The sequence below is a fragment of the Rana temporaria genome, chromosome 5 (genome assembly GCF_905171775.1).
Source record: "Rana temporaria chromosome 5, aRanTem1.1, whole genome shotgun sequence".
Lineage (NCBI taxonomy): Eukaryota > Metazoa > Chordata > Amphibia > Anura > Ranidae > Rana > Rana temporaria.
Window position 1 is genome coordinate 206,751,791 of NC_053493.1, and position 14,161 is coordinate 206,765,951.

Here is a 14,161-nt window from a genome sequence, read left to right on the forward strand (position 1 = left end):
ATTACATGCTGTAGTGTCTCCGCAACGACCGCCGTGTTTCGCACATTGTAACAGGTGCTGATTACTGGGTGGCCACGCTGCTGGATCCCCGTTACAAGGACAATGTACCGTCCTTAATTCCCTCACTGGAGTGTGATCGCAAGATGCGCGAGTACAAGCGCACGCTGGTAGACGCGCTGCTGGTGGAATTCCCACCTGACAGCGGGGGCACAGTGGAAGCACAAGGCGAAGGCAGAGGAGGAGGAAGAGGTCACCAACGCAGCCGGGGCACCGCCAGCACTTCAGAAGGCAGGGTTAGCATGGCCGAAATGTGGAAAAGCTTTGTCAGCACGCCACAACAACCAGCACCACCAGCTGATATGGAACGTTTTAGCAGGAGGCAGCATTTAACCAACATGGTTGAGCAGTATATGTGCACACGCCTACACGTACTGAATGACAGGTCTGCCCCCTTAAACCAGTGGCGTCACTAGGGTTGGTGTCACCAGGTGCTGTACAATATGGTGTCAACCCCCCCCCCCCAGCCCCCCAATAACATTTTTCAAATATTTTTTACCCTACTGTTTGCTCTCTGTTCTCCTTTCTTCCCCTTTTCTCTCTCTCCCTATCCATCTTTCTTGTTCGTTCTATCCCTTCTTCTTTCTCTCCATTTTTCTTTGCCCCCTCCCCCCACCTCTCTTTCTCCAGAAACGGAATTCACATCTCAGGAGCCTATAGGCCAGGGCCGTACCTAGAGCATTTGGCACCCGGGGCGGATCCAATATCTGGCACCCCCCCACACGTTAAAATGTAAAAACACCCCACTGTGCCCCCTGCATACCTCTGCATCCTTCAATATCTTTTTGTGACTACTGTGTACCCCTCTCCACAACTGCACCTCTGGGCCACTTTACATTAGAGGTGCTGGCCTGCCCTGCGGCCAGTGTATTGTCTGAATGTGTATTTAGCACGGCAGGGGGCGTTATCACAGACAAGCGCAGCCGCTTGTCCAGATCCAATGTGGACAAGCTCACGTTCATTAAAATGAACCAGGCATGGATCCCAGAGGAGTTGTCCGTACCTTGTGCAGAATAGACACCGGGCCAGCCTTACCCAGCCATTGTTTTTTTCTGAGCTTTCTAGGGTTGCCACCTCATCCCTTTCAAAGCAAAAACATTAATTACACAGGTTCTCTGGCTGATTAAGGTGCTGTTAATTAAACTCACTTGGTGCCTTATCGAGTCTATCGACATTAAATTAGCCCCAGAACCTTTGTAACTCTGTGTTCAGGTTTAAAGGGATGAGGTAGCAACCCTAGATCTGTCTCACTATTTTGGGGTTTACCCCAATATAAAAAATAAATCAATTAAAAACCAAAACCTGCTGTGTTGGCTACCTCCTCCTCCTCCACCGCCGCTTCCACCTTCAGTCACATTCTTAGGCTTGCGCACTGCAACTGATTTCTTTAAGTCCCACCAGAGGTTCTCAATCGGATTTAAGTCTGGTGACTGCGATGGCCACTCCAAAATGTTCCAGCCTTTAATCTGCAACCATGCTCTAGTGGAGTTGGAAGTATGCTTGGGATCATTGTCCTGTTGAAAGGCCCAACGTCTCCCAAGCCTCAGGTTTGTGACGGACTGCATCACATTGTCATCCAATATCTCCTTGGTACTGAAGAGAAATCATGGTACCTTGCACACGCTGAAGCTTCCCTGTACCTGCAGAAGCAAAACAGCCCCAAAGCATGATTGACCCCCCCGCCATGCTTCACAGTAGGCAAGGTGTTCTTTTCATCATAGGCCTTGTTCTTCCTCCTCCAAACATAGCGTTGATCCATGGGCCCAAACAGTTGTAATTGTTTCATAAGTCCACACAACACAATCCCAAAACGTGTGAGGTTTGCCCACATGACTTTCGGCATACTGCAGTCGACTCTTATTCTTTGGAGACAGCAAGGGGGTGCGCCTGGGAGTTCTGGCATGGAGGCCTTCATTACGCAGTGTGCGCCGTATTGTCTGAGCAGAAACTTCAGTACCCACATCTGACAAATATTTTCTCAGTTCCTTCAGCAGTCACACAGGGACTTTTCTCCACTCTACGCTTCAGGTAGCGCACAGCAGTTGAAGTCGGCATCATCTTTCTGCCACGACCAGGTAGCGTTTCAACAGTGCCCATTGCCTTGAATTTTGCATTTACTACTGTATTACAAAACCAATTGATATATTAGTTGCATATGGTTCTTTATGAAGTCCTTGTAGGATTTCATTATGAATACAATTACAAATGTACACTAAATTCCCTAAAACCCATTACAGCATTGGGGGGTTGATTAATTTTGAACAAAACTGTATGGACCTCGTCCTCCAAGGTCAAAATCATTATATTTTTTATTTTAATTTTTTTATGTTATTTTAAGTTATTTCCCTATCCACATTTATTTCCAGAGTACTTGCCATGCTCTTCCCGACATTTTGCTGCCATTTGCAGCCCTCCAGCCCTTTCCCTTAGTTTTTTAGAGACATTTTTGTAGTCAAAAGTCCGGGTCCCCATTGACTTCAATGGGGTTCGGGTCAAAGTCCGGGTTCGGTCCCGAACCCGAACTTTTTTTTTCAAAGTCCGGGTTCGGGTCCGAACCCGAACATCCAGGTGTCCGCTCAACTCTAAACAATGCTAAACCCCAGCTTAAATGAGGTCTAAGAATGCATAACTATTGTACCCTGATACCTGCTCCTAAGTTCTCTCAGTGCCCCCTATGTTCAAACGTAATATCTACTATACTAAACCGATACATTCTATACACCTACCCCCCCAGAGTCACATTTGGTGTTAATTTTACGCAACATGAACTAGCTCTACGCCAACTGGGCATATATCTGAGCGAAGACTCATCTACAGTACCACTAGTACAACCCCACTTTCTTTAACCCTCCTTAAAAACAACCACTTATCTCTTATAACCCCCCCCCCTTTTTGTTTCCTCCCACCCCCTTTTTTTGTCCTATTCCCTTCAGACATAGTTCCAAGATGGCACATTCCTTCCTAGGGCCGCAATATCCCACAACGTAAATGGACTCAAACACTCCCGGAAAAAGAACCACATTATTAAAAGAACTTAAAAAAGCATGCCCTTCAATAGTCTATTGCTAAGAAACACATTTCAAAAGACCTAAATATCCCCAAAATCACTAACGACCTCTTCACAAAAGCATACCACGCCACAAACCCATTAGCCAAAACCAAAGGGGGTTACCATCCTCCTGAACAAGGACTCCCCATTCGAATTGAAACTTGCTGACCCTGAAGGTCGCTACAATTTTCCTTTAGGGAATGTGGGAAGGTTCCCCTATCACCCTAGCGAATGTATATTTCCCAAACAAAGCCCACATAACATTTTGTAATAAAATAATAAACAAACTCAAATAGTTCACTGAAGGATGCATACATTTTAGGAGGAGACTTTAACATCCCCCTTTCACCACTCCAAGACACATCATCAACAGCACTCATGTCTCATAAAATCCTAAAACGCATTAAAGTACTACTGCAATCTTTAGCTCTGGTTGATTCATGGAGATCCTCACACCCCACAGGACGTGACTACACATACTTTTACCCCCCCCCCCCCCTGCAAAAAGTATTCAAGAATAGAGCTAATTTTTGTATCCCAAAGAGATCTGATAAACCTTATTAAATCAGATATTGGAATTATAGCATTATCAGATCATGCTCCCATTGCTGTCACTCTGAAACTCAACCCGCCTAAACAGACAACTTTCAATTGGAGACTTAACGCAGCCCTACTTACCGACCAGATAATACACGAATCTATCAAAACCTACTTCATGACCAATGCAGACTCAGACACAAATCCCCTTAACAATTGGGAAGCCCATAAGAGTGTGATCAGGGGAGAACTCATAAAATGGGGTGCGAGGAGGAAAAAAGGAAAGACAAGGTGACTGTCAAACCCAATTGCTAAACTTGAAATACAACACAAACAATCCCTTGCCGCCAAGGTAGAAAGCAAACTCACCCAATGCAGTGACTCCCTGAAACAAATATTAGATTTAAAAAAAAAAAAAAAAAAAAAAAAACCTCAAAAATCCCTTTTCTTCCGGAAAAGCATTTTCTACAAGCACAGAGACAAGAGTGGGAAACATCACGCCAGAGCTCTAAGGGATGCAACAGGAAATCACATCCATGCTCTATCCATAACAAAGAAGGGACACTCAAACTTAAACCCGACAAAATAGCAGAACTCTTCAACAAGTTTTACTCCAAACTGTACAACTTACCTCCCTAACACAAACCGCCCCATATATAACACTTGAGGGAAGAAATAATCCAAAACTTCCTTAAAAACAATAAAATCCCTTCCTTGAACAAAGATGATATTAGCAGTCTAGAGGACCCCATTATACAACTACAGTCAGCCATTAAAGAACTGAAAACAGGGAAAAGCCCGGGCCCTGATGGATTTACATCTCAATACTACAAAACCTACACACAACTTTATTCCAAACCCCTCTTAGGAGCTTTCAATCATCTAGCAAAAAAACAATAACGATTCTAACACTCTAATGGCACATATAGCAGTTGTTCCCAAACCAGAAAAAGACCATACGGACAAAAATTTTAGGCCGATTTCACTCTTAAAATGTAGACATTAAACTTTTACCGAAGATTATAGAAAATTAAATAAAACCCCTTTTATCAAAAATTAATCGGCCCAGAACAAGTCGGCTTTATGCCTGGTAGGGAAGCCAGGGACAACATAACTAAAACTTTAAATCTTATCCACTACTCCCATGGGTCGAGAATCGAGGGGCTTTTGCTGTCTACTGATGCTGAAAAGGCCTTTGATAGGATCTCATGGGATCTATCCCAGATCTTAAAAACAACTTCTATAGCTTATACGTGGTTGAATCAATCACCACATGACGTTAAAAAACGCAAAGAAAAATGGGAAGTTGACCTGGGTACTAAGATCGGCGACACTCAATGGAAAAAGGCATGTATCCTGGCACATAAGCAGATGTCCGCTAAAAAAAAAAAAAAAAAAAAACACAACAGGGGGGGGGGGGTGACGTAATGCCCGCAGTTTACCAGAGACTGTGTGGCCGGAAGTGCATGCAAATACCTGCACCCCCCTCCCCCTGAAAGGTGTCAAATGTGACACCGGAGGGGGGGAGGATTCCGATCAGTGGGAGTTCCACTTTAGGGTGGAGCTCCGCTTTAAGCACAAAATACCAAGAGATTTCTTAGAAGATTCTCACACAGTGGTACATGACACATGGCAAAAAGGCTCATTTTTGCATATTTGGTGGAACTGTCCCCCAATCCTTGACTACTGGAAAGAAATCTCGAAAACGGTTCAAACACATAACTGATACTAAGATAATTTTGAACGCAGCTGCCCGTCTGTTACATATCAACTCCTAAAGATGTCTGGTATGGGATTTCTTGTAAACACACACAAAATGGAAGAAATACTAGCAATAAAAAAAGGAAAACAGTGGCAGCTTTAATAAAATGTGACAACCTTGGCTATTATTCACCTACACAGCTAAATATAAATCATTACTTAAATGATCCCAGGATATATGAAAAATTATCCTACCAAACATCATAGTTACCCCTTGTTTAACTGAAACTGCATTCCTACCTGGATTTTATGATTAAGAAACCATGTAATTTCCCCCCCTTACTAGTATTATTGTCCTTTGTAACTACTTTCCTGTCCCCCCCCCCTCCCTTCTTTGGCTATATTATATATATATATATATATATATATATATATATATATATATACACACACACACAGGGCTCAAAATTTCAAGTCCTGAGCTACTAGCCAGGCCTCAAGAGTTACTCGCCACCAGTTGCCCCACCTAATTCATACACTGCCCTGCACCTAATTGCACCCGTAAACACGCCCTCGTAGATTATCTCATGGAATGACACTGTTAAATGTTTTATGCAGAATCAAGTTACAAAATTAAATATTACCAACAACTTTAACAAAATGGGACAGGGCACTGGGGTCAGACCAGAGGGACATGGCACTGGGGTCAGTCCAGAGGGACAGGGCACTAGAACTGGGTCTCTTCCCCATTCTCTTGCGGTCTCCTCTGCAACTCCCATCCATCCTCTCTCTCCCATTCATCTCATCATCAGGAGCCTGTGTGTGCGGCTCCACGCTTGCATGTCCCCACTTCCCCCTTTTATTCAGGCTGGCAGTGAGGAGAGGAGGTGCAGCACAGCGAGAGGGAGTACAATCCAGCGCTAAGATCCACACAACTGCACAGCCATTGACACCATAGCACAGCGCACAGCACACATTGAGACCAGTCTGTTCACAGTGCTCAGGCTGAACTGCTGGATACTTACATAGAGCACAAGGAGAAGAAAACTGTACAAACTGGAAGGCTGCCGCTGTCATGTCAGGGCAACTTTCAGTGAGCGCTGCACCGGAGTGGTAATTTTTGCAATCCTCCACCTCACTCATTAATTTCTGCTCTCCAGCTACATTGGTCGGGGGAGGGGGGCAGGCTCAGAGAGGTCATACTGTTAGGTCCCATGGCTTCATGAGAATTGTAAGGAGAGCACCTGTGTACTGCTCTGTCTGTGCGTGGCTCACCAGACTACTTTTCCCGAGCATGCACCTTTCCTCTTAGGCCGCCAATCTCATCGGGACTCTAAGTGTAGGCACAGATTGGAGGGAGATTGGTCATGTAGCCCTGTCATCACTCGCCCCCAGCTTAAATCCACTCGCCGAATGCTAGTAGGCGAGTGGAAATTTTGAGGGCGGTGTGTGTGTGTGTGTGTGTGTGTGTGTGTGTGTGTGTGTGTGTGTGTGTGTGTGTGTGTGTGTGTGTGTGTGTGTGTATATATATATATATATATATATATATATATATATATATATATATATATATATATATATATAAATATAAAATTCTTGCTCCAAATATGTAAAATGTATATTTTAATTGACAACTTGTGCATTGTTAACTGACTTTGTTTTCATGTTTATCCTCAAAAAAGTACATATAGTCAATTGTATGCTACATTTTCTTCAATAAAAATTACCGGATTGTAAAAAAAAAAAACCCACATAATTTGGTGAATGTTGGCTGAAAACGTTGTGTATGCAGAACACGTTCATGCCCAAAGATCTTTGGACAAAAAAACACGCAAAAGTTGGTTCGAAGTCTGATTGTGTGTACGAGGCTTTACACTTGCAAAGGCTGGGTTCACACTACTTTCATCCTACATTTATCCCACATTGGTCCTACATCCATCCTACTTTCATGAACAGGATACTACTTTGGTCCGACTTCAATGATATTCAATGGGCCTGAAGTAGGATCAATGTAGGACCAAAAGTAGTAAAGGGAGCATTTTCAAAGTCGGACCGACTTGTGTAGGACGCTACAAGACGCTCTCATAGGGAAACATTGAACACAGAGCAAAGTAGGATGAAAGTAGTGTAGTAGTGTGAACCCAGCCAAAGTCAGGGATTTTGTAGGATTAGAATCAGGTGTATTCGTAGCCAAATAAATTATACAGGTGCCAATGATCATCAATTTCTTATTTAGGTTCAGTCATTAACAGAAACAGCTGTGTAGGAGGCCTAAAACTGTTTTCTGTCAATCTTGTGTTGATAGCACTGCTGGGCAAGGATGCAATAAGTTTCCTTAGCCGACCATTGCGCTTACAGTCCTCAACATTGCCTGACCAATGGTGTCCTCAATGCTGAGAAATATTACCACTTCCATTTCTGAAAGCATTCTTAATTGAATGCATTTAAATTACACACCTGCCTAAAAGTTTTGCACAGTAGTATGCGTGTGTAGAATAGAGTATAATATATAATTCCCCCCCATCTATAACCATTGTGGCAGTAGTCATTGGTAGCATCATTGATCAAGAACAAAGCAGTCCGGCAATTTCCGTCATAGGCCAACCACATGGGTGTCTTGCTTTTTGACAGACTTCATAACATAAAGGTAAACATCTTATTCAGTTATTGTTTTGACAAAATAAAAAACGGAAGAGAAGGCGACACAAGATGTATGAATGAATTTAATTTAATCTACAATACAGCATCTGGAAATGTGGAAAAAAAAAAAATAGAAAAACTGCATGTAACATTTAAGACATGCACACAGGACCTTTAGACAATGAAAAAAAAAAAAAAAAAAAGCAGCGTAAACATTTACAATTTTACAAAGTCAAAAATGTTATATGTAGATGGAAAGATTAAACATTACACACATTTCAAAACATACTAACACTTGCAAACTGGATCAAAAGCAAAGCTGTTGCCCATTACACTCATCTAGAAACAACCCAATTCTGCTCCAGCTTTCTCTGTGACCATTTTCAGGAATCATTCATTGTGCACATGTACATAAAAACAAATAAAAAATAAAAAAAACACGCAGAACCATCTTTCTGTAACTGCAACCTTCATAAAAATATTTTAAATAAAAAAAATACAATGGAGGAGTGTTTGCCTTAATTTTACATCAGACTTAAGGGAAAATAAATAAAAAAAGACAAAAACACATTTAGACAATATTTGAGCAACCTTACAAGTAAAGACTTCTGCAGATTTAGGCAAAGCTTTCAAAGAAAGTTTTCTAAAATTTGTAGAACACACATTCTTGTACTCTTTCAGGAAACAGTACAAATTTCAAAAAGGCCACATTAGTTTGGGTGAAGGGCAAATACTGAAGTTAACATGCAAAGACATTACTTCCACTTGGATAAATTGCCTAGCGATGATCTCCCCTAGTTCTTGAAGGTCTATTAGAAACGGAGAGGACACCAAAATTCAGACGAATACAGCAGCGGATGATTATCGTTGGTGCCAACAAAAGAGTATTTAATTAGTATGGAATACTTGGTTTTATTTCATGCGCTTAGGAGCTGGTTCACACCAGGAATTGCACAGGAATGCGAGTGTGTTCCTGTGCAGTTTAAAAGCAGTGTTTAGCTCATTAAAAAAAAAAAAAAAAAATATCGCACCAAAAAGGTAGTGTATGAACTACTTTGAAAAAACAGAACAGAACCGTATTGCATGGTACACCTTGCAATCTGGGGTAGGCAAATGCACCGATTAGGGTCTCATTGACTTTAAACCGATACCTGCTGCAGATGGCAGACACAGCGCATTTTGAACACGATGTAGGAAACTCACACGGAACACAGGTTTCCTGCACCGTGTTCCAGTGTAAACCGGCACTTTATATTTTTCTCCAAATTACAGACAGTCCAAGCCGACTAGCAAGACCGACGGTGATCAGTTACCACCAGGGCTGTTTAAGCATCCATTTTGAATTTTTACAATATAATAAGTTTGCTTTTGGGTTTAATACCACTTTAAAAATACAAGGTACCATTGTAGGCACACTCCTGGAAGAGTTGTAGTCTGTCCAAACCCCTGTCATTGTCACTTTTATGCATTTATGGGCAATTATACATTGAGCTATGTAAAAAAAAAAAAAAAAAAAAAAAAAAAAAGTTTATACTGAATCCCATCATAACATACATACAGATGTCAGAATACAGTATTTTTCCTTTGAGTGCTTCCTTAATAGCAGATTATTACACAGTGAAACCTCACAAGGTTCCCTAAACACCCTCCACCAAATGTGGGGTGGAGTTCCGAGTTAAATAATACACATTCTTGTAGTTTTTTTCCCCCTACATAACCCAAGTAAGCAGCCTACCTTAAAACTACAAGAACCACATGCAATATAATTAATTCAAGGTATTGTCAATTGTTCTTAAACAGCCAATTATATCTGCATTACTTTATACACAATTTTTTTTTTTGGGGGGGGGGGGGAATGGATACAGAACGTTAGAAATAGGAATGTTTACATTCAAAATCATAACTTGATAATGTTCCTCAAAGCCTAAAATTTTACCGGACTTGGAGATACTGTGATCTGCCCATTTAGAACAGTGACACTGCCTGACGATAGCCCACAGTCCACCCCAGCAACATATATTCACTCATCACTCCCCTGCAGCAGGGGCCGATCTGAGAACGCTTCACTGTAGTAGCTAACCAAGGTGGATTTTGTCCCCCAATTTCACATTCAGTCATGGTAACTTGGGCCTGAGCACTGTCGCAGAGGATTACATCCTCTCACACAGCTGAAAGCCCCGCTCTTTTAGAGCAACAACGTGGGAAGGTAGCAAGGGAGCTGCAAATTAAACTCTCTGGGGGGGGGGGGGGGGGGGGGGAGTTATCAGCAAGCATTTTGTCCTCAGTGTGCAGATCACAGGAGACATTTATTCCTTTGGAAAATACATTTGTTCAAGCAAAAAAAAAAACAACTGCTAAAATAAGTTTATTAATAAAATAAATAAGGCATAAGTAACCTGGCCCATTGGGGTAACACAAGTTCTGCAAAATGTAACATATGCAAGTGTACATTTTAGTTAAGTGCACACTAGGCAACAGTATGTAAACCTAAATCAATCAGCAACATCTAAGTTGGTCTTTGGCATGTACATGGCCATATATTCTAAAGCTCCTCCTCAAAAATCATAATTTTTTACTTCACCAGTAAAAGAAAAACTGTGAGGAAAACGTGAAGCTTGACAACAGTAAAGTTTGTGCAACCGTATCTCACATCAACATAAAAAGATTGACAGCACTAATTGACCTAAAATTTACATTCATTTGTTTATTTTCCTCCTTTAAAGTGGTTGTAAACCCCATTCATGAAATTTGAACCAAGCACAGATATCTGTAGTGTTTACTTATCTGTCTTCAAAGCTCCAAGTGTAGTTTCCCTCTGGTGCTCCGTGTTCCTCTGTCATCAGCATAGGTCCCTTCTGAAAAGGTTTCCCACACATGAGAGAACAGCTAAAAATTTGTGTTGGGGAAGGAGATAAGCAGGGAGCTTGTCTATTGAGAATATAGCTTTGGGGGGGGGGGCAGTGTCCCTTTCCTCCAATCAGCTCTCACACAGTGTAAGTTCGGTCTCCCTATCCACCCCGATGTACTGCTGAATAGAGGAAAAAGATTTTTAAAACTATCTGCACTTTTCAAAAGGGTGTAGAGAGGGGAAGACCGCAGATAAACGAGTAAAACATATGTAGGAGGATTTGCTTCATCTCTGTATCATCTGAGGTTGTTCACTTTACTGGGTATATGTGAGGGTTTACAGCCACTTTAACATACATGGCTTGTGGCATATTACTTTGGCTTAATGGCATAACCTTGTTTTGAACTGTATTGCAACTATACTGTCTCCAATTATATTGTAAAGCACTGTGCAAACTGCTGGCGTTATATAAATATAACAGATTGAACGGTTTTAGAATTTACAGCAGGTAGTGCCGACAATTTACCCAGTGCTTTACATATTGTACATTCACATCAGTCCCTGCCCTCAAGGAGCTTAAAATGCACCCACCTTATTAAAACCTTGTGCGTTGATAAAATTCAAGCCTTCAGAGCACTGCAAAAACTATCAAGGTATTGTACGTGCAATCCGCAGGCTCCCACATGGTTTGTCTCCAGCCCCATGTTTTTACAGAGATAATGACTGTAGTTTACGTGGGTTAAAGGAAGCAAACATTGGACTACAATGCTGTCCCTGAACTTGTACTGGTGAAATCTGTAAGTCCCCCTGCTGCAGTGGCAGATGGGACTTGTAGTCTTCCCATTCACAGGATCAGTGTGAACTGATGATATGGTTGTGTGGACAGAGCCACACTAAAATGTAAAGACAACAGGATGCTACAGAGAGAAGCACCCTGAAAATCAGGTAAGTGGGGGTTGAGTGGTTTGAGGATTGGGGAATGCGACCCTAAATATGGGTGTAAAAATAAAATATGGTCAAAAAAGTGGAAAATGTCTTTGGAGCCCATATACACCAGATGTGGTGGGGCTTCTCTGGTAGCCATTTCCAATGCAATCCTAACGCACAGACAAGGCAAAATGCATGCACATAGTTTTTTTTTTTTTTTTCAGTGCAGTGGCAATGTAAATTCTCATATCTCCACACCTTTGTAGTGGTGAACAGAACACTATTGAAATGTCCCTTGTGACAATTCAATACATTGATGTGGAAAAAAACACACACCAGGATCAGCTCATCAGCACACACAGGGTACACCAGTGGCTGTGCATGCAGCATAACTCTCTGGTATGACCAGGCCCTTAAAGTTGGCAGTTTGCAATATCAAAGTGGCTTCACAGTTCTACATTAAAGCCGTATTAAATCCAAAAATGTGATATATTGCAACTTACACAATCTTTAGATGTGACACCTGCATTTGTTTTCGTTTTTTTTACTTTTATTCAATCTGTTTTCACCTGGTAATCTGGTCAGTAACACACCTTCTATATTAGAATGCTCCCACTCTAGTGGAAGGAACACAAGGGCACCTTTGGACTGCAGCATTGTTAATCTGGGGGGAGGGTAGTGTTAGATGTACTAGCAGATTTAGATACACCAACTAACTGAAGCTGAGCTACAGCAACAGTTTTTTCCCTTTTTGAGATAAAATATTTTACATAATAGCTGACTGTTGTAAGCGCCACTGTTCATAGTAAATGGTTTCGCTTAATGTAACTGCCACATCTGCAGAATAGCTTGTTCTGTTATAAACACAGACTTACTGGCCCAATCACCAGGTAAAAGTAAAGGAAAGAAAGCCGTAGGGCTCTTTTACACAGGCACAGCATAAAGGTCCGCCTGTCAGTTTTTTTAGGCAGTCCTGAATGGGTGCTCCTCTTTGGAGCCACGGATGTCAGCGGGGACATGCCCGCTGACATCCGACCCGCCAAAGTGTGACGGAGGAAAACCCTATTTTCCATCCGTCTGGCGGATCGAATGACAACAGACTCCACCGTCCGTCGTCATCCGATCCCCCATAGGGGAGAGCGGCGCTCTGACAAGTCATTCACTGCACAGTGTGCAGAGACAGACCTGTCATCTGCCGGCTCAGCGGGGATCGCTCGTGCAAAGCGAAGCCCGCAAAACTGTCCGCCCCGCGTGAAAGAGCCCTAAAAAGAAAATTAATCCAGCCACCACATCCAAGAACTGGTAAGCTGCAACATAATAAAATGTTTGCTTTTGGGTTTAATACTGCTTTAAAACTATCCCACCACACTAACTTGACTTAATGGTGTACACATAAGTGTGGCAACACACAGCATTTATAGTGCTCTTAATGAAACAGATTATGATTATTATAACACTAATATGCAACATATAGTTTTTTTGTTTTAACAGATGCACCAGCCATCGAGAGAAGATTACAAAGTTATGCCACAAATAAAAATCTTAATACAGGCCTATTAATATGCATGCTATCCGCGTGTAATCATGTGCCTCCCACCAAAATCTTCAGTCACTGAAGGAATCTGGTAACGGAGCTCACTTAACATCGAACTCCACAACATTTCACCGTTGGAGCACCATTAGCATGCAAATGACTAATGTACTGTATGCTCAATCTGATACCCACTAACAATGAATTTTAAAGTTTGTCCAGACTTGCTCTTAAACAAAATAAAAAGGAGTTCATCATGAGTAATGTCGGACTTTACATCACGACTCGATGATTGTATGCATTAAAATCATGCATAATACTCAAACTTTCTTTCTTAACTGTTTTGTGACAAAATTTAGAGCTGCAAAACAGGGAAGTAACATATTAAACTTTATAAATAGAATGTTTTACCTTATTTGCATAACTAGCCTAGATAGGCTTTCAAAATATCCCCTGTACCCTGAAAATGTTCATATGCTACCTAATGGCATGGGGTTCAGTTGCCAATCATCTACAGTTAACTAGAAATTGTTCAAAGAAGCACAATATTACATGGCTGCTGCAGTTTCTTGTATGCAAACCATTAAAGTTTTAACATTATGGTTTTGGCATAGAAAAAAAATGTACACACTGTATAAGAATAGCTAAACAAAACAGGAGATACGTACCATTTACAAAGCTAACTTTGCTGCCCTGGCACAGAATAGCAACTTAGTTAGGAAGTAGTTACACTTTAAAGCCAAATTCCACCTCTACTGCTGCCCCATACATCAACAAAACTCATAACATACATGCCTTAAGTCCAGCTGTCTTTTGAGCGGTTATATGACGATACCAGTGTTGCTTCATGTCCTACAGCAGCTGTTGGTGG